General features: G+C 38.1%; 1 protein-coding gene across 3 annotated transcripts in view; it reads right to left on the minus strand.

Annotated features, from left to right (window-relative positions):
• The window catches only part of FGD4 (FYVE, RhoGEF and PH domain containing 4), a 214,961-nt gene that overhangs the window by 173,602 nt on the left and 14,198 nt on the right, over positions 1 to 27,161 (minus strand). Inside the window, exon 1 of one of the 3 annotated variants that reach the window (XM_049102297.1) lies at positions 23,148 to 23,163. The exons of the other annotated variants lie outside the window; for them this stretch is intronic. The gene's annotated coding sequence lies outside the window, so the exon portion shown is untranslated. Of the gene's footprint in view, positions 1 to 23,147; positions 23,164 to 27,161 lie in introns of those variants that run through there. 3 annotated transcript variants of the gene reach the window in all.

Consider the following 27,161-nt stretch of genomic DNA (forward strand, 5'->3'; position numbering starts at 1 on the left):
TCAAATTATACTTAAACACTTAACATAGTATTTTAGCAAAAACACCAGCTAGAAAGGAGTCCTAAACTATTAACGATAGTAGTGCTCACAGAACATTTACATAACAAAACTGATCTGCAAATGGAAAAGTACTTGTCTATTACAATTATTAATCCCTTTACTTTCCCAATCATTCGGCTATTGCTATTGAAATCACAATAATTCTTTTTCCTTTCTAAATACAAAAGAGAACACAATCACAAAATCTCCTCCTCTAGGAGTTTGTGATTCTCAGTTGCTATTTGTTCCCAGTGTAACCATATGAATCAGAGGGCAAACACTTTCATACTGAAAAGTTCTTAAAGTGACAAAGGCCAAGTTTCCTTATTGAGGATGAAGAAATTTTACTATATTATGCTGCCTCCTAGAGGCCAAGGTACATAAAAATACTACACTCCTCACAATTGTCTAGTTTCAACAAACAACACATAGCCTGAAATTCAAGTGTTGACAGCCACCAAACCAGAACATGCCCTGCTCATTTTTTACTTTAAGTGACTATTTCGCATTTCTGTGTAAATATATACTGGCATTCTTTAAAAAAAACTTAAATGGAGGGGAGCCTGGGTGGTACAGTCAGTTAAGCTTCGACTCTTGGTTTTGGCTCTACCCCAAGTTGGGCTCCCCGGATCAGCTCAGAGTCTCTCTCTCTGCCTTTCCCTCTCCTTGCGCTCTAAAATAAATCTTTAAAAAAATGAATTGGTTAGGTGCAAATGACAAATATTCTGCTGTCAATCACAAAAATGGAGTATTAATACATTGAAAATGTATACTATAAGCTTAAATACAATGATCTAATAGCTCATCTTTAAACATCAAAAAGGACTACACTGCTATATTTAATAGAGCCATACACCTAAGAAGGCTGAAGCATAAAGTAAAATTTTATCTGAAAGTATAATGTCTTGTTAAAATGATTAAAGTGTTTCTCACCACAGCAAACTTGCTGAGAATGAACACACGTGCAAGCAACTGTTGTTGCAAAATCCTTGTTCAGGATATTACTGACAATCTATAAAAAAACATTGGATGAATAAAATGTCTTAATTCAAGGAAGTCAAGAACAATGCAATCTTCCTCACGGCTTTTTGGCTTCATGCTGCTTCAGTGTGTTCATATAATAAAAGATCTGGCAAGTGGGAAGTTTCAATGCATTCACATGGGGCAATTCTGGAGCAGAGTTACCCTGGGGATAAACATGCTCTCTAGCACAAAGGGCCATTCTAAGTAGGTCAAAACAGCCCAAAACAATATTTAGGATCACCAGGACCTTCATAAAAGACTTTAATAATGTCACATTACCCAAAAGGGAAGAAAAACACACAAAAAATATCACAAGATACATTGTTAGAAACAAGAACATTGAAGATTATAAAAAGAGCAATTGGTTGTTTTTTTTAAAGATTTTATTTATTTATTCATGAGAGACACAGAAAGACAGGTAGAGACACAGGCAGAGGGAGAAGCAGGCACCACGCAAGGAGCCTGATGCGGAACTTGATCCTGGGACTCCAGGATCATGCCCTAAGCCAAAGGCAGACGCTCAACCACTGAGCCACCCAGGCGTCCCAAAAGAGCAATTGTTTAAAGATTTAAATTTTCTAAGATTCTAAATTGGAAGTCTAGTCAGTTTAAGATATTTAACAGCAAAATACTTGGTGAAAAGCATGCTTATGATCTTTTTTTTTTTTCATTCTTATGATCCTATTGAGTTAATTTAAAGAAAATAAACCCAATGACTAGAAGTAGACACTTAAAAGGCTTATAAAAGGGTAAGGATTTAAATACAAAAACACTAATTCAAAGGGATACACACATCCCTATGTTTCTAGCAGCATTATTTACAATAGCCAAGATGTGGAAGCAGCCCAAGTGTCCACTGATTTTTGAATGGATAAAGAAGAGGTCATACACACATATACACACACACACACACTGAATATTATTCAGCCATTAAAAAAAATGAAACCTTGCCATTTGCAATGATATGGTCTTATAGGTAGTATAATGCTAAGCAGAATAAGTCAGAAAAACAAATTCCATATGATTTCACTCATATGTGGAATTCAAGAAACAAATGAGTGAAGGGGAAAAAAGAAGAAAAACAAAACAAAACAAAAAACCCAGACAGAGAACAAACTGATGTTAGCAGAGGATAGTGGGGTAGAGGATGGGTGAATTAGGCATTGGGTATTAAGAAGGGCACTTGTGAGAAGCACCAGGTGATATATGGAAGTGGTGAATTACTATATTGTACACCTGAAATTGATATTACATTGTATGTTAACTGGGATTAAAATAACTTTTTTTTTTAAGTCTAGGATTTAATGAAAAGACAAAAGTCAAAAATTCTATCTAATAACAACCAGAGCATAGGGGCATCTTGTGGAGGCTCCTAGAAAAGCAAGTAGTATATATAGAAAACCCTAATTTCTCTAGGACTTCTTACACTAACACTCCGAAGCTCTTGTCACTCTTTTCCTCATTTCTTCAACAATTTCTGGCTGCCAGAGCACTCTGGTGAGAAACCACAACTTTAAAAGCTATAGCATTGGGATCCCTGGGTGGCGCAGTGGTTTGGCGCCTGCCTTCGGCCCAGGGCGCGATCCTGGAGACCCGGGATCGAATCCCACATCAGGCTCCGGGTGCATGGAGCCTGCTTCTCCCTCTGCCTGTGTCTCTGCCTCTCTCTCTCTCTCTCTGTAACTATCATAAATAAATAAAAATTAAAAAAAATAATTAAAAAATAAATAAATAAAAATAAATAAAAGCTATAGCATCTTTTTTCTCACATGACTCAACAGAAATCTAAGGCCTTATAGTTCAGAACACCATGATGAGTATCCTAAATAGATGACTGGCCTAAAAATGCTAAGTCCTCACAACTAACTTTTCTTTGTTCTTATGCCTAAATGTGACAACTCTAGTGTAATTTACACAAAATAAACAAAATTTGGAATTTTTTTGGTGACAAGTATCCAAGAATATACTAAAAAGATGCAAATTTATTCTAAAGATGAAATGGTTTCTCACAGACTCGAAATGCAGGTCTGCAACTCAGTCTCAAGAAAGACTAGAACTGGGAACTGGAAGACCATCAAAAACCACGGGAATGTCTGCTTCTCACCTCTGTTTCTTTTCATGAGCTGTTATTTCTGGGCTAAAACTTTCTTTATTCAGTCCCCTGGGTTACTATACATAATCCCCAATTTCACATATTAACATGATTTTTCTCAGTTCAAATTTCACATTCCTAGAAGAATATATTTAAATTTTTATTTAAATTCCAGTTAGTCAACATACAGTATAATATTGGTCCTAGAAGAATATTCTGATTGGCCCAGATAAGGTCTGCCTATTTATGATTAAGTCATCTGTGCCCAAATAGGATATAGGGAAGCCCATCTATTGATGATGAATTCTTTTGGCTTTTGTACATCTGAAAATGTCTAAGATGTTTTTACTTCACCTTTATTTTTGAAAGATATTCTTGGTGATACAGAATTCTTGTGGGGTGGGTTTTTTTGTTTTTTGTTTTTTTTTGGTATTTTAAAGATGTCGCACCTTTGTTTTCTCACTGCATTGTTTCAGATGAAAGCTACTGTCAAAGAGTCTTATTATCGTTATTCCTTTATACGTATAGTATCCTTTACCCTCTGTTTTTTTGTTGTGTTTTTTAATTTAAGTAGCCTCCATGCATAACATGGGGCTTGAACTTACAGGCCCAAAATCAAAAGTTACATGCTCTACCCACTGAGCCAGCCAGGCCGTCTTGTTGCTTTTAAGATGTTCTCATCATCACAGATTTTGAGCAATGTGATTATGATGTGCTTGTTACTTTCTTAGTGTTTGTGCTTGGACTTCACTGACCTTATTGGATTTATGGATTTATTGTTTCCATCAAATTTGGAATTTTTTGGCTATTTCTTCAAAATGTTTTTGTCTCCCACCCCTTTCAAGAATTACAAGTACACTATATCAGGCCACTTAAAGCTGTCCGTGGTTCACTCATTCTCTTTTCACTTTTTCTCAGTCTTATCTCCCATCCTTACTTTCAGACACTTTTTTTTTTTAAGATTTATTTATTCATGAGAGACACCGATAGAGAGGCAGAGACACATAGGCAGGGGGAGAAGCAGGCTCCATGCAGGGAGCCTGACGTGGGATTTGATCAAGGGACTCCAGAATCATGCCCCGGGCTGAAGGTGGTGCTAAACCGCTGGGCCACCCAGGCTGCCCCTCATTAAGGATTGTGTTCCTATTTCTTTGCATGCCTAGTAATCTTTGATTGAATGCCAGATATTGTTAATGTTATTCTGCTGGATATTGGATATTTTTATATTCCTCTAAGTATTCTTAAGTTTTGTTCCAAGGTGCAGTTAGAAATTACTTGAAAACCGTCTTTCAGGTCTTACTTTTATGATTTGTTAGGTATGTCCAAGGCATTGCACAGTCTAGGGCTACTTATTCTGCATTATTAAGGCAAAAGTCATTCTCAATATTCTCCCCAAGGTCCCATGACCCAGAAAAAGTACTATTCCTTTTGAGCACTGGGCATTACTTCTTATAACTTATATTGGGTGGCTTATCCTAGGCTTTGGGTAGTTTCCTTATATGCAAGCACTGATCGATATTCTATAAAGGATCTGCAGATCTCTGAGGATTTCCCTTTGCAGCTCTCTGCTCTGTGATACTCTGTCCTACAAATCCTAACCACAATTATCTCCCTGATTTCTCAACTCAGAGTCCTCTGGGCTCCTCCTGGGATCTCCTTCCCTGAGCTGTGGACTAGAGGCACTCTCAAGGCATTAAAACTTGGGAAATCGGGCAGCCTGGGTGGCTCAGTGGTTTAGCGCCGCCTTCAGCCCAGGGCGTGATCCTGGAGACCCGGGATCGAGTCCCACATCAGGCTTCCTGCATGGAGCCTGTTTCTCCCTCTGCCCGTGTCTCTGCCTCTCTCTCTTTCTCTCTGTGTCTCTCATGAGTGAATAAATAAAATCTTAAAAAAAAAAAAAAAAAACAGTTTAAAAAAAATAAAACTTGGGAGATCTTAGGGCTTGCCCCATCTATTTCCCACCTTCTGGGGATAACATTTCTCAGGCTCACTGCTGTTACCTTATGCCATGTCTTCTGTCTGTTTTGTTTGTTGGTTGGTTATTTTTGCTTTGTTTTAGATGGGAGAGTAAATTCAGTTATCCCATCTTAGGCAGAAGCAGAAGTTCAAATCTATCCATTCAGAGAGGGAGAGAAGAAACAATTCAGCGACTGGCAGATATCCCCAAAACTATCTATACTGCATGAATTCTATAATAAAGAATACTCAAGAGCACATGAATTCTATCAAATCATGCCAGTCATATTTGACATTTACTGTTTTTTAAACAAATATTAAGTAGCTAATATATTCCAGATAATCAGGATATACAAGTGAAGAAAAAGTGGTTTCTGTCGTTCTGCAGCTTATTTTTTTATAAATTTATTTTTTATTGGTGTTCAGTATGCCAACATATAGAATAACACCCAGTGCTCATCCCGTCAAGAGCTCTCCTCAGCCCGTCACCCAGTCACCCCACTCCCCATCCACTTCCCCTTCCACCACCCCTAGTTCGTTTCCCAGAGTTAGGAGTCTCTCATGTTCTGTCACCCTTTCTGATATTTCCCACTCATTTTTTCTCCTTTCCCCTTTATTCCCTTTCACTATCCTTTATATTCCCCAAATGAATGAGACTATACAATGTTTGTCCTTCTCCGATTGACTTACTTCACTCAGCATAACACCCTCCAGTTCCATCCACGTTGAAGCAAATGGTGGGTATTTGTCATTTCTAATGGCTGAGGAATATTCCATTGTATACATAAACCACATCTTCTTTATCCATTCATCTTTCGATGGACACCGAGGCTCCTTCCACAGTTTGGCTATTTTGGACATGGCTGCTATTAACATCGGGGTGCAGGTGTCCTGGCGTTTCATTGCATCTGTATCTTTGGGGTAAATCCCCAGCAGTGCAATTGCTGGGTCATAGGGCAGATCTATTTTTAACTCTTGAAGGAACCTCCACACAGTTTACCAGAGTGGCTGCACCAGTTCACATTCCCACCAACAGTGCAGGAGGGTTCCCCTTTCTCCACATCCTCTCCAACATTTGTGGTTTCCTGCCTTGCTAATTTTCCCCATTCTCACTGGTGTGAGGTGGTATCTCACTGTGGTTTTGATTTGTATTTCCCTGATGGCCAGTGATGCAGAGCATTTTCTCATGTGCATGTTGGCCATGTCTATGTCTTCCTCTGTGAGATTTCACTTCATGTCTTTTGCCCATTTCATGATTGGATTGTTTGTTTCTTTGGTGTTGAGTTTAATAAGTTCCTTATAGATCTTGGAAACTAGCCCTTTATCTGATACGTCATTTGCAACTATCTTCTCCCATTCCGTAGGTTGTCTTTTAGTTTTGTTGACCGTATCCTTTGTTGTGCAAAAGCTTCTTATCTTGATGAAGTCCCAATAGTTCTTTTTTTTTAAAGGTTTTATTTAACTTTATTTATTTATTTATTTATTTTATTTATTTATTCATAGACACAGAGAGAGAGAGGCAGAGACACAGGCAGAGGGAGAAGCAGGCTACATGCAGGGAGCCCAATGTGGGACTTGATCCCAGGTCTCCAGGATCACACCCCAGGCTGCAGGCGGCGCCAAACCGCTGCGCCACCAGGGCTGCCCAAATCCCAATAGTTCATTTTTGCTTTTGTTTCTCTTACCTTCATGGATGTATCTTGCAAGAAGATACTGCGGCCGAGTTCAAAAAGGGTGTTGCCTGTGTTCTCCTCTAGGATTTTGGTGGAATCTTGTCTCACATTTAGATCTTTCATCCATTTTGAGTTCATCTTTGTGTATGGTGCAAGAGAGTGGTTTAGTTTCATTCTTCTGCATGTGGATGTCCAATTTTCCCAGCACCATTTATTCAAGAGACTTTTTTCCAGTGGATTGTCTTTCCTCCTTTGTCGAATATTAGTTGACCATAAAGTTGAGGGTCCACTTCTGGATTCTCTATTCTGTTCCATTGATCTATGTGTCTGTTTTTGTGCCAGGACCACACTGTCTTTATGACCACAGTTTTGTAGTACAACCTGAAATCTGGCATTGTGATGCCCCCAGATATGGTTTATTTATTTTATTTATTTTTAATTTTAATTTTTATTTATTTATGATAGTCACACACAGAGAGAGAGAGAGAGAGAGAGAGGCAGAGACATAGGCAGAGGGAGAAGCAGGCTCCATGCACCGGGAGCCCGACGTGGGATTCGATCCCGGGTCTCCAGGATTGCACCCTGGGCCAAAGGCAGGTGCCAAACCTGGCTCCTGGCTATTTGGGGTCTTTTCTGATTCCACACAAATCTTAAAATAATTTGTTCCAACTCTCTGAAGAAGGTCCATGGTATTTTGATAGGGATTACATTAAACATGTAAATTGCCCTAGGTAACATTGACATTTTCACAATATTAATTCTTCCAATCCATGAGCATGGAATATTTTTCCATCTCTGTGTCTTCCTCAATTTCTTTCAGAAGTGTTCTGTAGTTTTTAGGGTATAGATCCTTTACCTATTTGGTTAGGTTTATTCCTAGGTATCTTACACTTTCGGGTGCAACTGTAAATGGGATTGACTCCTTAATTTCTCCTTCTTCAGTCTCATTGTTAGTGTATAGAAATGCCACTGACTTCTGGGCATTGATATTGTATCCTGCCACACTGCCAAATTGCTGTATGAGTTCTAGCAATCTTGGGGTGGAGGCTTTTGGGTTTTCTATGTAGAGTATCATGTCATCTGCGAAGAGGGAGAGTTTGACTTCTTCTTTGTGCAGCTTAGAATTCTATAGAGAAGACAGACACTAAACAAACAGTAGTTCACAGGTAATCTGGGATGTGACAGATGATCACATAATATAGGGTCCTGAAATGAATCAAACCTCAGAAACTAAGACTATGTAGTAAATATAGCGGGGTGGGGAAGGGGCAAAATGGGTGAAGGGAAATGGGAGGTACAGGTTTCTAGCTATGGAATGAAGAAGTCACATGGATGGAAAGTACAGCACAGGGAATATAGTCAGTGATATTACTAGCATCATATGGAGATAGATGGTAACTACACTTGTGGCAAGTACAGCAAGATGTATAGACTTGTTGAATCACTAGGTTATATACCTGAAATGGACTTAATATTGTGTACCAACTACATTTCAATTTTTTAAAAAGACTTTATTTATTTATTCATGAGACACACAGAGAGAGAGGCAGAGACACAGGCAGAAGGAGGAGAGGCAGGCTCCATGCAGGGAGCCCAATATGGGATTCGATACCAGGACTGCAGGATCATGCCCTAAGCCAAAGGTAGATACCCAACCTCGGAGCCACCCAAGCATCCTTACATTTCAATTTTTAAAAAAGTATAGGGTGCATTGAAGAGCTAAGAAATCTTGTCAAAATAGAAATTTCAAAGCCTAGTTTTAAAAATATCTTATTCAAACTGTAAATGAAATAACCAATAATTGCCTTATTTCATCATCTACTAAACTGATAAAAATAGCAATAAGAAATGTTAAGTACCTGAAAAGTTCCCCCTTCACATTTATGTAGACTACAATGTCCAATAAATTGTTACTGTTTTGACTCCCTACATTTCCTTTTAAAAATAAATATGGTAAAGATAAAATTCAATGCAGAAATTTAATTTCAAATTATTATTACTTGCTAAGGAAAGTACACTATTCTCTGAATATCTTGGCTTTTTATTTTCTTCTTAGGATTTATCTGTTGAATGTCAGTATCTTAGATGACCAAAAAGCTGCCAATTCTGTCCTCCTGACTTGAGATACACTAACTCACTGTAGATTTCAAATTAATGGAATCCAAATTAACACAGAAACCTCTAATATTGCTAACTGCACTCAAACACAATGTATGTTAAAATTTTACAATAAAAGCATAAGCAGAGAACAGATTCAGTTTCTACAAATCATTATGCATATCAATAAGCTAGCTAGGTATTATAAAGTCCTGAAAGAAGACAAGCACACAGGAATAAATACATCTAGAGGTCAGGGGAGACACTAAGATTTGAAACATCAATCCAAAGGGGAATATAAACAAAATCTGGAATTTTATATTATGATTTTGTGATTTCCTAATTTCATCTACAAAGCTGCCTTTGACAGGAAATTCCATATCCGAGATTACATTTAGGGCTCATGCTACTTGACCTAACAGTACTCTATACTCATGATTAGTGTGGTAGTTTTAGCAATTTGCTGACAACATTTTCAGAAATATTGAATGTTATTGCTCAGATACATTCATTTAGATAATATAAAGGTCAGTTTGAGGATGCCTGGGTGGCTCAGCAATTGAGTGTCTGCCTTCGGCCTAGGGCGTGATCCTGGAATCCCAGGATCAGGTCCCACATTGGGCTCCCTGCATGGAGCAAGCCTGCTTCTCTCTCTGCCTACTTCTGCCTCTCCCTCTCTCTGTGTCTCTCGTGAATAAATAACTTTTTTAAAAAATAAAAAAATTTTAAAAATAAAGGTCAGGTTGTTTCTAGGTATTAAGCTCAGAATATGCTTTTTTATTATGAAACAATTGAGTGACTTAACAATTCCTGATGATTTAACAAAACTAACTAGAAAAAAAATCCCTAAGGATTATGCTGACTCGGCATTTTCTGTGATACCCTGGATTAAATTTAATAATGAACTTCAAAGTGAAAATAGGCACATGTGCCTACTTTGGGTTGCCTCTGTGCAACTAAACACATTAAAAAATATTTTTTTAACCAATAACAAAAAGTTGCTATGCAATTCTTTACTATGAAAAAAAAGTCTTTGAGTATAGACTAACTTGACAATTAAAAGAAAAAGTACTTCTCTCAAGGAACAAAGTGGAAAAGACTGCTCTTTTCCACTCTTTGCTGTTTGGGCATTTTGCATTTCAAAGTATGTGACACTAATGCTTTAATAAGGTAAAATGCAAAGACACCTGCGCAGAGTACATATACTCACTTATTCCCTCAAGTCACTCCCACATGATTCATTCACATTGTGATTATGTTAAAGAGAAAAGAACATACATACTACATAGTTCTGTTCTTGGAACATGGGAGAGCTAATCTTTCACTTCTCATTACCAGTGTGCCTATTTCTCCTCAATGGTTGTTAATGCTAAGTCAGCAACTGGCTGATAGACTGAAAAAATAAAATTTTTTAGTCCCTTCATATTTCACCTTTAGTAGGTTCTTTTTATTAAAGACACACACCCACAGTAATCAAGTCTACTCCCTCCCTAGTGGCAATAGTCTGTTATGAAGAGGGTAGCCCCGGCGGCCCAGCGGTTTAGTGCCACCTTCTAGGGTGTGATCCTGGAGACCCAGGATCAAGTCCCACGTCAGGCTCCCTGCATGGAGCCTGCTTCTCCCTCTGCCTGTGTCTCTGCCTCACTCTCTGTCATGAATAAATAAATAAAATCTTAAAAAAAAAAAAAAGTCTGTTATGAAGAAAAATGGGGAATTGTGTTTTATGGAAAGGAAATTAATTAATGACACTTAAAATGTTTTTAGAGGGCAGCCCGGGTGGCTCAGCAATTTAGCGCCGCCTTCAACCCAGGGCGTGATCCTGGAGACCCGGGATCAAGTCCCACGTCGGACTCCCTGCATGGAGCCTGCTTCTCCCTCTGCCTGTGTCTCTGTCTCTGTCTCTCTCTCTCTCTTTATCACTTTCCTCTCTGTGTATTCTCATGAATAAATAAATAAAATCTTTTAAAAAAATGTTTTTAGAATTCAAGTCCAAAACTCCTACCATAAACATAATTGAGGGGAGCCTGGCTGGCTCAGTCAGTAGAGCATGCAATTATCTTAGGGGTTATAAATTTGAGCCCCACACTGGGTGCAAAGATTACTTAAAAGTAAAATCTTAAAAATTTTTTTAAAGTAATTCATTTGTTCAACAAACATTATATAGCAGATATTATCCTAAGTACTGGGTATGCAGTAGTCAATACGATAGATGTAATCCTGCTCTCCTGGATCTTACTGTTTAGAGAACAAAGGAGATGATAAGCGTATAAGCAAATATATAAAAAATAAAGTGTACTACTATCATGGGAAAAAGAACAGTTTCTGAAGATACCATTTGTTATCATTTGAAATAATGAGCCCAAATCAGGCTCTTTCCAAGTAGGTTGGGCAAGTTGATTAATCAGTCTGAATACCATTTTACTTCTGTATAGGATAAGCATAGGACTTATCAGCCAAACTAGAACATTTATCCAGGACTAATGCTAATCAGGAAGAGATGCCAATACAGTAAGCATGGGAGTCTCAGAAAGACTAGTATTATACCAAAAATGGGGATAATAATATCTATCCCTTAAAGTTGTTGTAAACAATATTTTATAAGATATAACAGAGTACTTATTACATAAAAAGGCATCTATTTTTATCATAATTGGATATAGTTCTTTACTTTCCAGAGATTTAGAGTATATCCTTCCCAACTCCTATCCCACCTTCCCCAAACTAAATTTTACCAATCTTTCAAAATTAAGCTCAAACACCGTTTTGATATCTTCATTTTAATGAAGTCTTCTGCTACATTCCAAATCTAACAGCCAAATGGCCAAAAGGCAATATGAGCTGAAATATTAGACTTGCAAATGAACTGATCCAAAAGGGAAAAGGAGAAGCAAATTATAAACCAAGTCAAGGGATCCCTGGGTGGCGCAGCGGTTTGGCGCCTGCCTTTGGCCCAGGGCGCGATCCTGGAGACCCAGGATCGAATCCCACATCAGGCTCCCGGTGCATGGAGCCTGCTTCTCCCTCTGCCTGTGTCTCTGCCTCTCTCTCTCTCTCTCTGTGACTATCATAAATAAATAAAAATTAAAAAAAATAAAAATAAAAAATAAACCAAGTCAAACAGAATTGACCACTTGTATGGCTGTATTCCATTTATGCTCCAATGGTAAGATCTTGTGCTCTTCAAAAGGTTCTCTGTGGAGAGGATCTGGGATGATGGTAGAGTAGGAAGCACCAGGAATCTTGTCTTCCCACCTAGACAACAATTCTGCAGAATTTCTCTGATGTTAACTATTTTGGAACTCTGGAGTCTGTTGAAGGCTTGCAACTTCCAGGGAAGACTTGGGTGGTCAAGTGCAGTCAATATCGGTCAACTTCAGCTCTTAGAACAGCAACAGCAACCTATTCCCCAAGCCCAGCCATGTGACAGGCAGTAGTTTACATATAGCTTATAGGAATCATGGTGGGCAAAAATGACCCCATCCTCCAAACTTCATGATCTATTCCATGCAAATAGTAACCAAAAATAAGTAGAGGTGACTATACCAATATCACAAAACATGGATAACAATTATAAACATTTATGTACCTAAGGATAGACCATCAAAATATATGGAACAACTGCTGATAGACTTGAAGGAAGAAACAAAATGTTCTACAATAAAAGTTGGAGCCACCAAGGTACCTGGGTGGCTCAGTTGGTTAAGTGTCTGCCTTTGGCTCAAGTCCTGGGGTCCAGTACTGCATTAGGCTCCCTGCTCAGTGGGGAGTCTGTGCCTGCCACTCCCTCTGCCTGCCATTTCCCCTGCCCTCTTGGGTACCTGTGCTCTCTGTGTCAAAACAATAAAATCTTAAAAAAAAAAAAAAAAGTTGGAACCACCAGTCGGATGTAAGGAAATCAAGGACTTAACACAATAACTAGACTTAGGCATATACAGAACACTCTCTGACAATAGAATACATATTCTTCAACTGCACATGGGACATTTTCTAGGATAGACCATATGTTAGAATAGTCTCAAAAGATTTGTAAATATCAAAGTATATTCTCTGACCACAATGGACGAGGTTAGAAACAACACAAGGAAAATCAGAAAATTCATGAAATTGTGGAAATTAAACACTTTTAAAGAATCACAGAAGAAATCATAAAATCAGAAAATACTTAAAAATGAAAATGAAAGTAAAACTCTAAAATTTATGGGAATGCAGTAAAAGCAATGCTAAGGTAGAAATTTATAGCTGTAACTGCTTACATTAAAAAACAAGAATGATCTCAAATCAACAACCTAACTTTACAACATAATCAGCTAGAAGAACAAAATGAATTGAAAGCAGGAAATATAATATAGAACAGGCTAAATTAGAGACTAGAAAAGTAATAGAGAAAAATCAGTGAAACCAAAAGCTGGTTCTTCAAAAATGGATAAAATTGACAAACCTTTAGCTAGATGAACTAAGAAGAAAAGAACACTTGAAGTACTAAAATCAGAAATTAAAGTAGGGACATTACTATCAATACTACAAACATAAGAATCAGAGTACTATGAATGATTCTACACCAACAAACTGGATAGCCTAGATGAAAGGCACAAAAGGCTAGAAACACAAAACCTACCAAAACTAAATCACAAAGAAACAAAATCTGACTAAGCCTATAACTACTAAGGAGATTGAATCATTAATCAAAAATCTCCTAACAAAGAAAAGATGGCTTCACTGGAGAATTCTACCAAACATTTAAAGAAATACTACCAATCCTTCTCAAAATTTATTTTATTTTTTTTTAAGATTTTATTTATTTATTCATGAGAGACACCAAGAGAGAGAAAGAGAGGCAGAGACACAGGCAGAGGGAGAAGCAGGCTCCATGCAGGGAGTCCGATGTGGTACTCGATCCTGGGTCTCCAGGATCATGCCCTGGGCTGAAGGCAGGTGCTAAACCGCTGAGCCACCCAGGCTGCCCCCTTCTCAAACTTTAAAAAAAAAAAAAAAAAAAATCAAAGATGGAATAATTCCTAACTCATTTTAGGAGATCAGCATTACTCTAATACCAAAACCAGAGACATTACAAAAAGATAAAACTACATGCCAATACTCTTATGAACACAGACAGAGAATTCTTAACGAAATACTAGCAAACAGATCAGCAATATAATAAAATAATTCTATCATGACCATGTCAAATTTATTCCTAGAATTCAAGGATGGTCCAAAACATGAAAAACGTCATCAACAGAATGAAAGGGTGAACAAAAGCATATAACCATTTCAACTAATGCAGAAAAAGCATTTGATAAAATTCAATACATTTCCGTGATGATTCTTAATGAACTAAAAATAGAAACAGCTTCAACATAATGAAAGCCATATATTAAAAAGCCATAATAAACACCATACTCATTTAAGAAAGACTAAAAGCATTTCCTCTATGATTAGGAACAAGGCAAACATGCCTGCTTTCATCACTTCTATTCAACACAGTATTGGAAGTGCTAGCCAGAGCCATTAGGCATGAAAAAGAAATAAAAGGCATCTAAATTGAGGGAAGAAGTAAAATTAGGTTTGCAGATGATGATCCTATTGGCCATTTAGAAAATCCTAAAGACACACACACACACACACACACACTTGCTATAACCGAAAAATAAATTCATCAAAATCAACAACACAAAACTCAGTTGCATTTCTGTAAACAATGAACTGAAAAGAAAATTCTGAAAATACATTTGCAACAGCAACAAATAGAATACTTAGCAATACTTGTACAGTGAAAACTATAAAATATTGCTTAAAGAAATTTTAAAAGACAAATGGGGGGCACCTGGATGGCTCAGTCAGTTGAGCACTCTTGGTTTTGGCTCAGCTCATGATCTTGGGGTTGTAGGATCAGGCCCCACATCAGACTCTGTGCTCAGTAAGAAGTCTGCTTCTGCTCCTCCCCTGCTCATTCTCTCTCTCAAGTAAATAAGATCTTAAAAAAAACTTATTGTTAAAATGTCAGTACTATCCAAATCAATCTACAGACTCAATGCAAAACTTTATCAAAATCCCAATGACATTTTTTGCAGAATTAGAAAAACTCATCCTAAAATTTATATGGAATCTCAGAGAATTCTGAAGAGCTGCTATAATTTTGAAGAACAAAAAACTGGATAACTCCCACTTCCTAATTTTGAAATTTACTATAAAGCTACAATAATCAAAATAGTGTAGTACTGTCATAAACATTAGACCAATGGAATTGAACAGAGAACTAAAAAAATAAACCCTCACATATATGGTTAAATGATGTTTGACAAGGATCTCGAGACCCTTTAATGGGGAAAAAATGGTCTTTCCAACAAAAGGTGCTGGGAAAACTAAGTATTTACATGCAAAATAATTACTTTGGACCTTTACCTAACACCACATGCAAAAATTCAAATGGGTTAAGAACTTAAGTTTGAGACCTAAAACGATAAAAGTCTTAGAAGAAAACACGGGACAAAAAGTTCACAACATTGAATTCACAACAATTTCTTTACAGCAAAGCCAAGGGACAAGTAACAGAAAAAAATGGACAAATTTGACTTCATGCAAATATTTTTGTGCATAAAGGACACTATCAAAAGAGTGTAAAAAGGCAACCCACATAATGGGAGAAAATATTTACAAATCTGATAAGGAATTAATATCTAGAATATATACAGAATTTCCAAAACTCAACAAAAAAAAACCCAACCTAATTCAATAATTGGCAAAGGGCTTCAATAGACTTTCTCAAAAAAAAATAGACAAATGGCCAATAAGCATATGAAAAGATGATCAACATCACTAATCATTAAGGAAATGCAAATCAGAAATACAATAAGATATTACACCTCACATCCATTTGGATTGCTACTATCCAAACAAAACAAAACAGAAAACAAGTGTCAGTGAGGGTCTAAAGAAACTGGAATCCTCGTGTACTTTTGGAGTGTGAAATGTAGAAAATGTAGCAATGTGAAACACAGAAAATAGCATAGCAGTTTTAAAAAAAAAAAAAAAAGTTAGGGCAGCCCCGGTGGTGCAGTGGTTTGGCACCGCCTGCAGCCTGGGGTGTGATCCTGGAGACCTGGGATGGAGTCCCACATCGGGCTTCCTACATGGAGCCTGCTTCTCCCTCTGCCTGTGTCTCTGCCTCTCTCTCCGTGTCTATGAATAAATAAATAAAATCTTTAAAAATAAAAAATAAAATAAAGTTAAAAATAGAACTACCCTATGAACCAGCAATTCCACTCCTGGGTATATACCCAAAGAATTTAAAGCAGAGTCACAAAGAGATACTTGGATGCTGATTTTCATAGCAGCATTATTCCTAGTAGCTTTAACATGGAAGCAAGCCAAGCATCCACTGAAAGATGAATCAGTAAGCAATATGTGGTGTATATATACAATGGAATATTACTCTGCATTAGAAAATAAATTCTCCCATATGATACAATGTGGATGAAACTTGAGAACATTATGCTAAGTGAAATAACCCATATATGATTCCATTTATATGAAGTACTTAGAGTATTCAAAACCATAGAGACAAAGTATAGTGGTGATGGGAGAGTGGGGGTAGAGAATGGGAGCTGGTGTTTAATGAGTATAGAGTTTCAATTTTATAAAAGATGAAGAGGGGCAGCCCAGGTGGCTCAGCGGTTTGGCGCCACCTTCAGCCAAGGGCCTGATCCTGGAGATCTGGGATCTAGTCCCACATCGGGCTCCCTGCATGGAGCCTGCTTCTCCCTCTGCCTGTGTCTCTACCTCTCTCTCTCTCTCTCTCTCTGAATAAATAAATAAATCTTTAAAAAAAAAGTTACATTGTTCATTTAGCGCACAAGGTGTTAATACACTTTCAGCTCTTAAGGGTCACATAGTTCCATAAGGGCAATAATAGGTTGGAATTCAGAGCAAGGAGAATACTCAAATGGTTCACCCACAATATGATCCTTGAAGTTCTCTACCTTTTGCTTCAGGATCCAACTTCCAAAAGTAGCAAATCCAAACAATCCAGCTGATTACTTTGTGGTATAACTATACCTCACAAACTGATATACCTACATTTATATTTATAACATCTACAGCTTCTCACTTTTTTCTTTCTTTTTACCAATATGCCATTGTTAGATGAATTTGTAAACTTGTTTTCGGATGAACAGTGATCTCTAGATTCACCAAGAAAGAAAGATGAGATCTGAATAGAGTCTGTTACATACTGACACTCCAAACTCCTCAAGCAATTACCATGCACCATGAGCATAGATACAAAACCTTTTCCTATAAAATTGTTCCCCAAATCACTGAAGAATAATGAGAAAGGAAGTCTTCTCAGAAGTGTTATTTCAGGATAGACGTAAGAATGGAAAATGTTAAGGAGCAAGAATTTAAAAGAACTTCAATGTCAGCATGCTCTTTAATCAGGTGATCAGTCAACTTTCAGTGTACCCACATTTACACAGCTTCCTACAAAACACTTAAGTGCACACAAGACAGGAACATCCAGGAAGTCTATTTTCCAACAAATTAACTTGTTTGTGAAGGATTTCCAAAGGCATGCAGTTCAGGAATGTAAGAAACCTTGTTGTTCTCATCTTTAAAACATAGGCATGACTTTAATTATTAATTTCCTCCAAATGCATGTTTAAAAGAAAAAAAAACTAAGGAATAACACAAATATAATTCAAAAGAAACTAATGACACCAATGATAATGTCTTTGTGGGATGCCTGGGTGGCTCAGCGGTTGGGCATCTGCCTTCGGCTCAGGGCATGATCCTGGAGTCCTAGGATTGAGTCCCACATCGGGCTCCCTGCGGGGAACCTGCATCTCCCTCTGCCTATGTCCCTGCCTCTCTCTCTGTGTGTCTCATGAATAAATAAATAAAATCTTTTAAAAAAAATAATGTCTTTGCTATAATTTTAAAATTAGAGGATCACAGGGCATCTGGGTGACTCAGTTGGTCAAGCATCAGACTCTTGATTTCAGCTGAGATCATGATCTCAGGGTCATGGGATCAAGCCCAGAGCTGGGCTCCATGCTCAAAGGGGACTCTACTTGAGATTATCTCCTCTCTCTCTCTCTCTCTCTCTGCCCCTCCCCCCACTCATACATTCTCTAAGATAAATCTTTTTTAAAAAGAGGATCACAAATTTGTGCAATATTCTAATTTATACTGCAATCCATGATAATGAGGACTATAGATGAAACTGGTTCTAACATCTTTGCATTTTATGTTACTATACAAACACATGGCTTCACTACTTGTATATATTTTAGGTACAACATTTATGTATTATATGCCACAAGCTGTCCAATAATAATGTTATGTAAGCATTACACAAGAATCATCCACATGTAAATACATACATTGCTTTCGTACAAAGTACAACACAAAAGAAACCTAATTACATGAAAAAACTTACCAAAAAATATATGATTTAAGATAGGAGAATATAGGCAAGATCTCAATTACCCCTTCACAAAGCTTTATCTCAAGTGCAGGAGAGGTAAACCTAGTGCCTCCAGACTTGCCACACTTAAAAATAGAGTCAAACCCAAGTTCAGTCAAGAGGGTATCCAAATGTCAGAGTCAACATGGCATAGTGTATCAGAGCCCAAGTGGTGTGAGGATAACAGCACAGAGGGAGAGGTATCAGAAGCAACAAGAGACTGGGTATGTAAAGCAGGACTGACAAAATAAGTAAATACATTTAGGATAACGGGTCAGAATACCCACTTTCTGAAGAGAAGCTGCAAATATGGCAAGGGAGAAAACTGGAATGAATCCTGTGGTGTCAGATTAGAACTAGTTATCTCCATTATGAACAGCCCATAATTTTTAGACTGAGCATGTATAAATGTGTGTGTGTGCGTGCGCACGTGCACACACATACCTAAGTGCAAATATTCCCCTAGCTGAGAAGGTCTGGGAGTAGTTGACATCCCAATAGTCAATGATCTTGGTTTCTGTATACCATTCTCCATTAAGAGAATCAGGTCTCCTTGGAGAATCACTGATTCCAGTACCAATTCCAGTACTGAGGGGAAAGAGAACAAGAGGACCTTGGAACATCGTACGCCCACCAGAAGTGCCCAAAGAATTATGGGAACTTGTCAAAAAAGAACAAAAGCCAACTTGAAAGGAACGAAACAGATAAAAACCTACGAGGAAATGATGCATACACACTACTGTAACCAAATAAATCTAAAGTTTGATGAGAAAGGAGGTATTTACATAGTCTTGAAGTATTAGACCTAAAATACTGTGTAATTAATTACAAAGAAATTAGCAGTAGAGAATTCTGGCAGAAACCACCTTAATCAGGTGATCAAAGTGAACAGCATCAGTAATGAGACAGAGTGAAATCAGTCATCTTAGGACTGCTGATTCAATGAGAAGAAAAGCAGTATCCGTCTTGCGATACGCCTGTCAAAGACATCAATCTCGTCACGTCACGAGGACACCTCAGACAAACCCAAATTGAAAGCCATTCCACTCAACAGCTGGCCTTCGATCTTCAGCAGTGTCAAGGTCATGAAAGACAAGGAAAAAAGTAAGGTTCTGTTCCAGACTAAAGAAAACTAGAGGGGACAGGTAAAAGCAAGGGGCAATTCTGAACTGGATCCTTCTGCCACAGAGGGTATTACTGGGGCCACTGGTGAAATTTGAACGGGGCCTGAGGATTAAAATCACATCCTGATTTTGATGGTTGTATTATGAATATGTAGGTGAATGTCCTTAGTTTAAGATATATCTATGTGCTAAATATTCAGGGATGATGGGCTCTTAGGTAGACGACTCCCTATCAATGAGGGGGAAAGTTCTATATATTATAAAGTTTTTTGCAAATTTGATACTGTTATAAATTTTAAAAAGACACAGAATTCATACTTAGTAATTACCCTAAACACATCATTTGATTTTGATTACCTCAGTTTCTCAGTCTATAAATAGAAACAATACTACCTACTCTTCCAGGAGTATTATGAAAATTAAATTACAGGGCAGCCCGGGTGGCTCAGCAGTTTAGCGCCACCTTCAGCCCAGGGCATGATCCTGGAGACCCGGATCGAGTCCCATGTCGGGCTCCCTGCATGGAGCCTGCTTCTCCCTTTGCCTGTGTCTCTGCCTCTCTCTCGTTTTGTGTCTCTCATGAATAAAAAAAAAAAAAAAATTTAATTACATAAAAATACAAAGTTCAGTATATTGGAAGTAAGATTTTAACATAAACATACATAAATTTATGACCATACATTAGAAAACTTGTCAGGAGAGACCTTATGGTTACAGGTTTTCCCTGGTTTTTCCTTGCATCCCTCCCATACATCCTTCTCCCCAGAATTCAGCTTACAGGAAGTGATCCCCAGGACCCTACCCATTCCTTCCTTCCTTGTTCTTCCTCCTACTCAACACACATTCACATTTCAAGGCCAAGCTCAAATACACCTTTTTCTGAGAGCCCATATGACTCTGTTCCATCCACTCAAAGACAATGGCTCTCTTACTTGCATTTCCACTATACCCTCTATATACATTCACCATAATACACATCATATAGCACTGAGATCTGCTTCTGTTCATTTCTCTATTAAGATGATGGTCTACTGCTGCCATGAAACTGAATTCATCTTAGGCACCATCATGCATAAGCCAGGACTCAAGACCTAGTAGATGCTTATAAAGGAGTTCTGAATAAGTGAATCAACCAAAGTGAATGAGCAGGTGAAAGCAAAAAAAGGGCCAAGGTTACAATTTGCAGCACCTAAAGATTTAGGAAAAGATCCGGAGGTATTCACTTTTCATTTTTGCCACACAGTTCTGTCTTGTACCTATGCCCTCCCCCTCTTATTAAGTGTTTGGCTTTGAGTTTTACACACACACACACACACACACACACACTCATCAAAACAAATGATGACGATATATATATATCTCTTCCTCTTCTAGTCTAGTATCATGGGGTGGGGGCAAGAGGGAGGGAGCTTTCTCTTTTACTTTGATCTCATCCAACAAATATTTGAAAACCTGCTATGTGTGAGGCATCATACTAGGAGTCTAAGGTGAATAAATCAAACAGTATACTGGGGGGAGGGACAGCATTTATGTGTGTGTGTCCAAATCTTGCCCTAACAAGTGTTTAACCGGGCTACACATCTCTATATAACAGATGAAAAACATCACAAGTCATTCAAGGTTAAGTGACTTGCCCTATGTCACTAAGTTAATGGATGACCCAGGACTAGAAAGACAAAGCCTTGCAGTTGTACATTTAATTCTAGTTGTGTTAGATTATTTCCCATATTGCTAACAGAACAGACAATCTCATTTAATACAATACAATAGGTTCATATAGCATACTGGAATCACCTTAAATCAGAAATCTAACCCTTAACAGTAAAGACAATAAACTTCAAGTCCAGGAAAGTCAAAGGGTAACTTTATTAACCTTGAGTCATTCAACCACACCTCAGGAAACTACTGAGAAATATAAAGGTGGTTCTAAAATATGAAAGTCTAGGGAAGGAAAAACAAAATGTGAAGGACCAAAGCCTTTAATTCTTCCAGTACTGAGCCAATATCCTCTTTACTTAAAAAGTAAAATGTGTGGTGGTTTTCTTTTCAGGCAGTGACTTCCCAGATGAGAAATGGGTGACTATTCATGGAAGAGCAACAGCTCTAATACACAGAAGGGGCTTTAAGGATCAACAATCTGGGATCCCTGGGTGGTGCAGCGGTTTACTGCCTGCCTTTGGCCCAGAGCACGATCCTGGAAACCTGGGATCAAATCCCACATCGGGCTCCTGGTGCATGGAGCCTGCTTCTCCCTCTGCCTATGTCTCTGCCTCTCTGCCCCTCCCTCTCTCTCCCTCTCTCTCTCTCTCTCTCTCTCTGTGACTATCATAAATAAATAAAAATTTAAAAAAAAAAAAAAGGATCAACAATCTGGTCAGGCTAGGGGACCTGTCTTAAAGCTGATTTTTCTTATTTTCAAATTTTCACATTCTCTTTTAACTTTCACTATATGATTCATTTTGAAAGGCTGGGGGTTTGGGGGCTTCACACGGATTATGGATTACGGGAAGGGCGTTGTTTTATCCTTCCCTTCCTGGGGCATCTCCACAGCAGAAGGCTGGCAGCGCACTGAGCTAACTGCTACTCTGATAACCCATAATCGGCCTGTGCGTTCCCCTTCTGGGCAGGATGTGGCCCCCTCACTGAGCCACCTCTAAATCCTATCTGTGCTCTGGCAGGGCCTAGATCATACCACTTCCTCTCTGGGCCATTCCTCGTTGCCCCTCTGCAGGACTTTGGCACGTCCGTGTGCTCCAGGCTCATCACCCTTCCAGTTTGTGTACAGGGATTGCTGTTCCGTCTCTCTATGGAGGACAGAATCATGCCCACACCGCCTAGGCCGGAGAGTGCACACAGCTAAAAACAGCATGTCAGTTTGGCCCACAGAACAAGAAATTTTTTTTTTTTTAAAGATTTGATTTGACACAAAGAGAGAGAGAGAGAACACAAGCAAGGGAAGCAGCAAGCAGAGAAGAGTGAGGCAATTTCCCCACTGAGCAGGGAGCCTGATATGGGGCTCAACTCAGAACCCTGAGATCATGACCTGAACTGAAAGCAGACGCTTAACTGACTGAGCCACCCAGGAGCCCCCAAAGTAACATTTTTTTTTTAATTACTTGCAATCACTGAGAAAATTTTACATAAAATTCTATCCAGCCTCTGATCTTCTGTAGAAAAACTTAAGTTCCACAGGAGGAGGTCCTTAAAGAGGTGTTTTGTTTTTGTTTTTGTTTTTTAAACCATGTTTCCCAAAGAAATGTTAAACTCTTGGAAAGAATATGTATCTATTCACAATTCACAGTATAGCCTGGCTCCCAGTCTCAACTTATACCTCATTTTCAGTGATTGCTTACGTGAAACGTCTAAGTTCAGTCCCAAAATAACTAATCCATAAAGACCTACTGATGAAATACAATAAATAGGTTCTCTGCCAATTTTCAGCGCCCACAGAAATCATGAGCTAGCTGTTTCCTTCAGTCCTTACCCATATAAAAAGCCATTGTACTAGAGGCAACCCCCAATTTGCAACCTAATCATTCCTAAGCAATGGTGAAAGGGTAAGAATCATGTAAGTCAAAGTTCAATTTCCTAAATACCTATTTTATATCACAGAAATAGCAAAATAAATTGAAAAGAAAACCTCAATATAGACTTTTACAAATAATAAGTATATAAAAACTTACTTTTAAAGAGCCGTATGATGAAGACTAAATTCTTTTAAAGGATTTTTTTCTTGTTAAGGACTAGATAGATTTCACTTCACTGGACATCAACTTCTTCTAATAAATCTCATTATGCCAAGTGCAGGTTCTCCTATCTCTTTAAGAACCTTGGAACCAGCTTCATACTTCATTTGTCTCACATTCTTTTATGGCCAATTCATGTACACACCCCAAAGTCTTAAACTGGGAAGTGTAAAAGAAAGCACGTATTTGCATAGGAACTTATTCATCAATGACCTTTGCTTTTTTATCTCAACTTGCTAAGCTTCTGCAAAACATATTCTAATAAGCCAACCATGTCTATATACATTATCAATCACCATTTCAAATGTTATGCAATTTGGAAGAAAGCACTTAAATCATTACAAAATTTGGGACAGAGTGTCTTCTTAAAGGTTGCCAAACTTTCTGCTGAACTCTGAAGAAATGCCATCCATTTTTTTTTGTTTGATCTTTGCCTTAGCTCTTACTTTGCCATAATTAATCACTTTTGAAGAGAGAAAATTCCTGTCAGAAATCATTCCCTAATTCAGATCTCTATGGAACTATATTGAAATAATCCAGTTTTTCCACCTCAGAAGTCAGCCTATCCACTTTATTAAGATTTTATTTATTTATTCATGAGACACACACAGAGAGAGAGGCAGAGACACAGGCAGAGGGAGAAGCAGGCTCCATGCAGGAGCCCAATGTGGGGCTTGATCCTCAGACCCCAGGATCATGCCCTGGGCTGAAGGCAGGCGCCAAACCACTGAGCCCCCCAGGCTGCCCACCTATCCACTTTAAATGGGTAAAGTATACAGTATTTTAATTACATCTCAATAAGGCTAGTGTTTAAAAAGAGTCTGTCAATTTTCTTTTTTTGTTGTTGTTGTTGTTGTCAATTTTCTAAAAACAAAAACTGAATAAACAAAAATACTACCTCACAATGTATAACTTCAATTTGGCTTTAGGCCCTTTCAAATTCTGATCCTCCTTCAAAACAGCCACCACAATCAAATGCAAAAGACTGAACTTCAAGATTGTGGTTCATTTTCATTCTTTTTGATGACTACCAGTACTAATGTGGAAACAAAGGCAAAAGAAAACTTAAGTTTCCTTACTACCTACAGCCCCCAGGCAAGTCGTTGAAACAGGCAGAGTGACATTCCTCTAGCGACCCAACTGCCTCAGTGTTAATACTTTGCTAAGGGCAAAAAAAAAAATCTTAGCCTGACCCCCAGGATCCTATAAATCTACTTTAACGTGTAAAAATTCCTTTGGAAACTTCCTTTGTCTCCACTCCCCAAGATACATGTTGGCAACCATTCCCCAAGCATATGGCCCATCTAAAGGGTCTCATGACTAAGGTTTTATTAGATGATAATAAATGATCTTTTCCTAACAATAGCTGGACCCCTCAAGGTCCTGGGAACCTTTCTTCCAAAATTCCTTAGAGATTTATGCTATCCCTAACCCCCTCCCCAACTTGAAAGTGTATAATGGGCCTCTCCTCATGACCCCAGTGCAGCTCTTCCTGCCCATGCTTCCTGTCACCATGCTTTAATAAAGCCACCTTTTTGCACCAAAGACATTTCAAGAATTCTTTCTCAGCCGTTGGCTCTGAACCCTAACATCTTTCCTCCATCAAGTACTACAGCACTTCTAAAAGATTTTTTTGACTGGACATTCTATTTCTCACAAACCCTTTCCTTAGTCATAAGGCAAGAACACTGAGGAACATGACAATTTACAAACAAGGGTGGTGCTCTGAAGATAAAGCTTTTGGTTGAGAATTAGCTGGGGCCAGAAATGAGCTGAGCTGCTGTGACCAGGACCTAGGGCTGACAGTTCATTGAACTTTAAGTAGGAGGAACAGAGGAATTTATCATAGAACAGTTCATAAAACCAGAGAGCTACTAGCTCATTACCTGATAATCACCAGAAGTAATTCTCTAAGTACTGATCCAGAGATTTATGAAGATGGCAATGGGCAGAAACAATGGTTTGAGACATGTCTGGGTAATTTATACATTTATTTAACCAAAACGCAACAGTTACCATGCATGTAATCTCCTCCCTATCCTTATAAATACCAACCAAAATAAGAAAGGAATAATCTACTTAAACATTCACCTAGACTAACGAATGACTGACCCACACCAGGAAGCTAAGTGCACATGCCCGGAAGACAAGAAGAAAGGAGTAAGCCATTCTGTGCTAGCTCTCACGCAGGCCAGGAAGCACTCTAGCTCTCCTCTTCCAAGTGGTCCAGAGTAACTTTAGGTCTTTTGCTTAATTAGAATAAAAAATTATTTTCTACTGTTCCATACCTCTAAATCCACAAAATAGAAATGTAATATCTAGCAGCGTATTAAATAATGCTGCGGTTGATTGTGGGTTTTAAACAAGGCCTAACCTAGATGTGTGTCCTGGTTCTACCATTCAATAGCTGTGAGACTTTGAGCAAGCCAGTCACCTTTCTAAGACCATGATTTCCCGATCTATAAAATAAGTGAATAGTGCACGCCTCAGCAAATTGGAGGAAGGATTCAGTGAAGTTGCATATATAAAGCTCTCTGCTCAATGCCTGGCTCATAGAAGACATTCAAGTGCTACGAATATAATGTTCACTCCAGAGCAACAGCTCTTAAAACCATCTGTGATCTCCCATGTGCTTCTTACACTCTGTACTTGTTCCTGGGTCTATTCAAAACTCTCCTTCAAAGCACTCCCAGCAGCCCCAGCCTTCTCTGGTTCTTCTGCCCATCCCCTTCTCCAATTCATGTCTCTGTGAAACCAAAATAAAAATGATAGAACTCTTGATGGAATAAGGAGAAAGAAGAAAAAAATGAGAAAGCCAGGCCCTCAGCACCCTGTCTGGCTGGCAGGGAGCAAAGGCTTGAACATTCATCTCCCTGGTAGATTCTCTGGCACTCTGCCCCACTTTGTTAATGAAGATCCGCTTATCCACAGAGATTGGTTTTCAGGGTGCCAGGTGTTATAGGGCACCAGCTACAAATGAGACAAGTTCCAACTACTCTCCTCCTCAACCAGCACTTAGCATTCTACTAAGAATTATATGCCCCACCAAAAAAAGTCTAGAAGTTTCAATAATGAAAAGCTAAAACAATGATGTATACTTCCCTCTATGAGCCATAGGAGTCTTTTTCAATACTTTAAAGTCACAATAATGACAACATAAAACAAGTAGGAAACAAATCCAAACACAGGCAGTTCTTTCCTCATTCAACAAAAAAGATGAAGAAAAATGAGCATTTTCTGCATACTCCTACCCACAACTCTGGAGAGCAACATTGTGAAAAATAATTTTCATGGTGACATCAGTAGTATATAGAATGAACAGAAGAATGTAAAGTAAGTGAAATAATGTGCAATAGTAATAAGATTGTGGATCTACAGAAGATATTTTACTTGTGCTAAAAAAAGAGACAGCTCAAAGACTAAACATTCAAAAAAGCAACAAGGAATCCATAAAATTATATATATATATATATATATATATATATATCCTAGAAATGAAGCTACTCCTCTTAGAAAAGAAACTCTATCATTCATCATTGCACTGAATTTTTCTTTAATCTTATCCACTACTCCATGACTTATATACAGTGCACACACAAAATTTGATCAACACCACCAAATGATGCCTCATCATATTGTATATTTTCATTAGAATAAATCTGAACCCTGTTCACAAGTTAATCATTTCCTAAATGTCAATATCTATAGAAATTTAAAGCAGTTCTCATTTCGCTAGCATAAAGCACTGAGAAGGCAATTAAGTTAATTATACCTATAAAGAAACCAGAGTGGGCCCAGATACACAACAATTCTAATTTACATGAAGGAAGTAGACAGTATAATTACAGCTTTCTTCTTTGAAAAGGCCAGACTAATATAAAGGGGCTAAGAAATGAATTTAGCCTATGAATTTAAAATTATTTTCACGTGCATGAAACTTATGGGAGGAGA

The sequence above is a fragment of the Canis lupus genome, chromosome 27 (assembly GCF_003254725.2).
Source record: "Canis lupus dingo isolate Sandy chromosome 27, ASM325472v2, whole genome shotgun sequence".
NCBI lineage: Eukaryota > Metazoa > Chordata > Mammalia > Carnivora > Canidae > Canis > Canis lupus.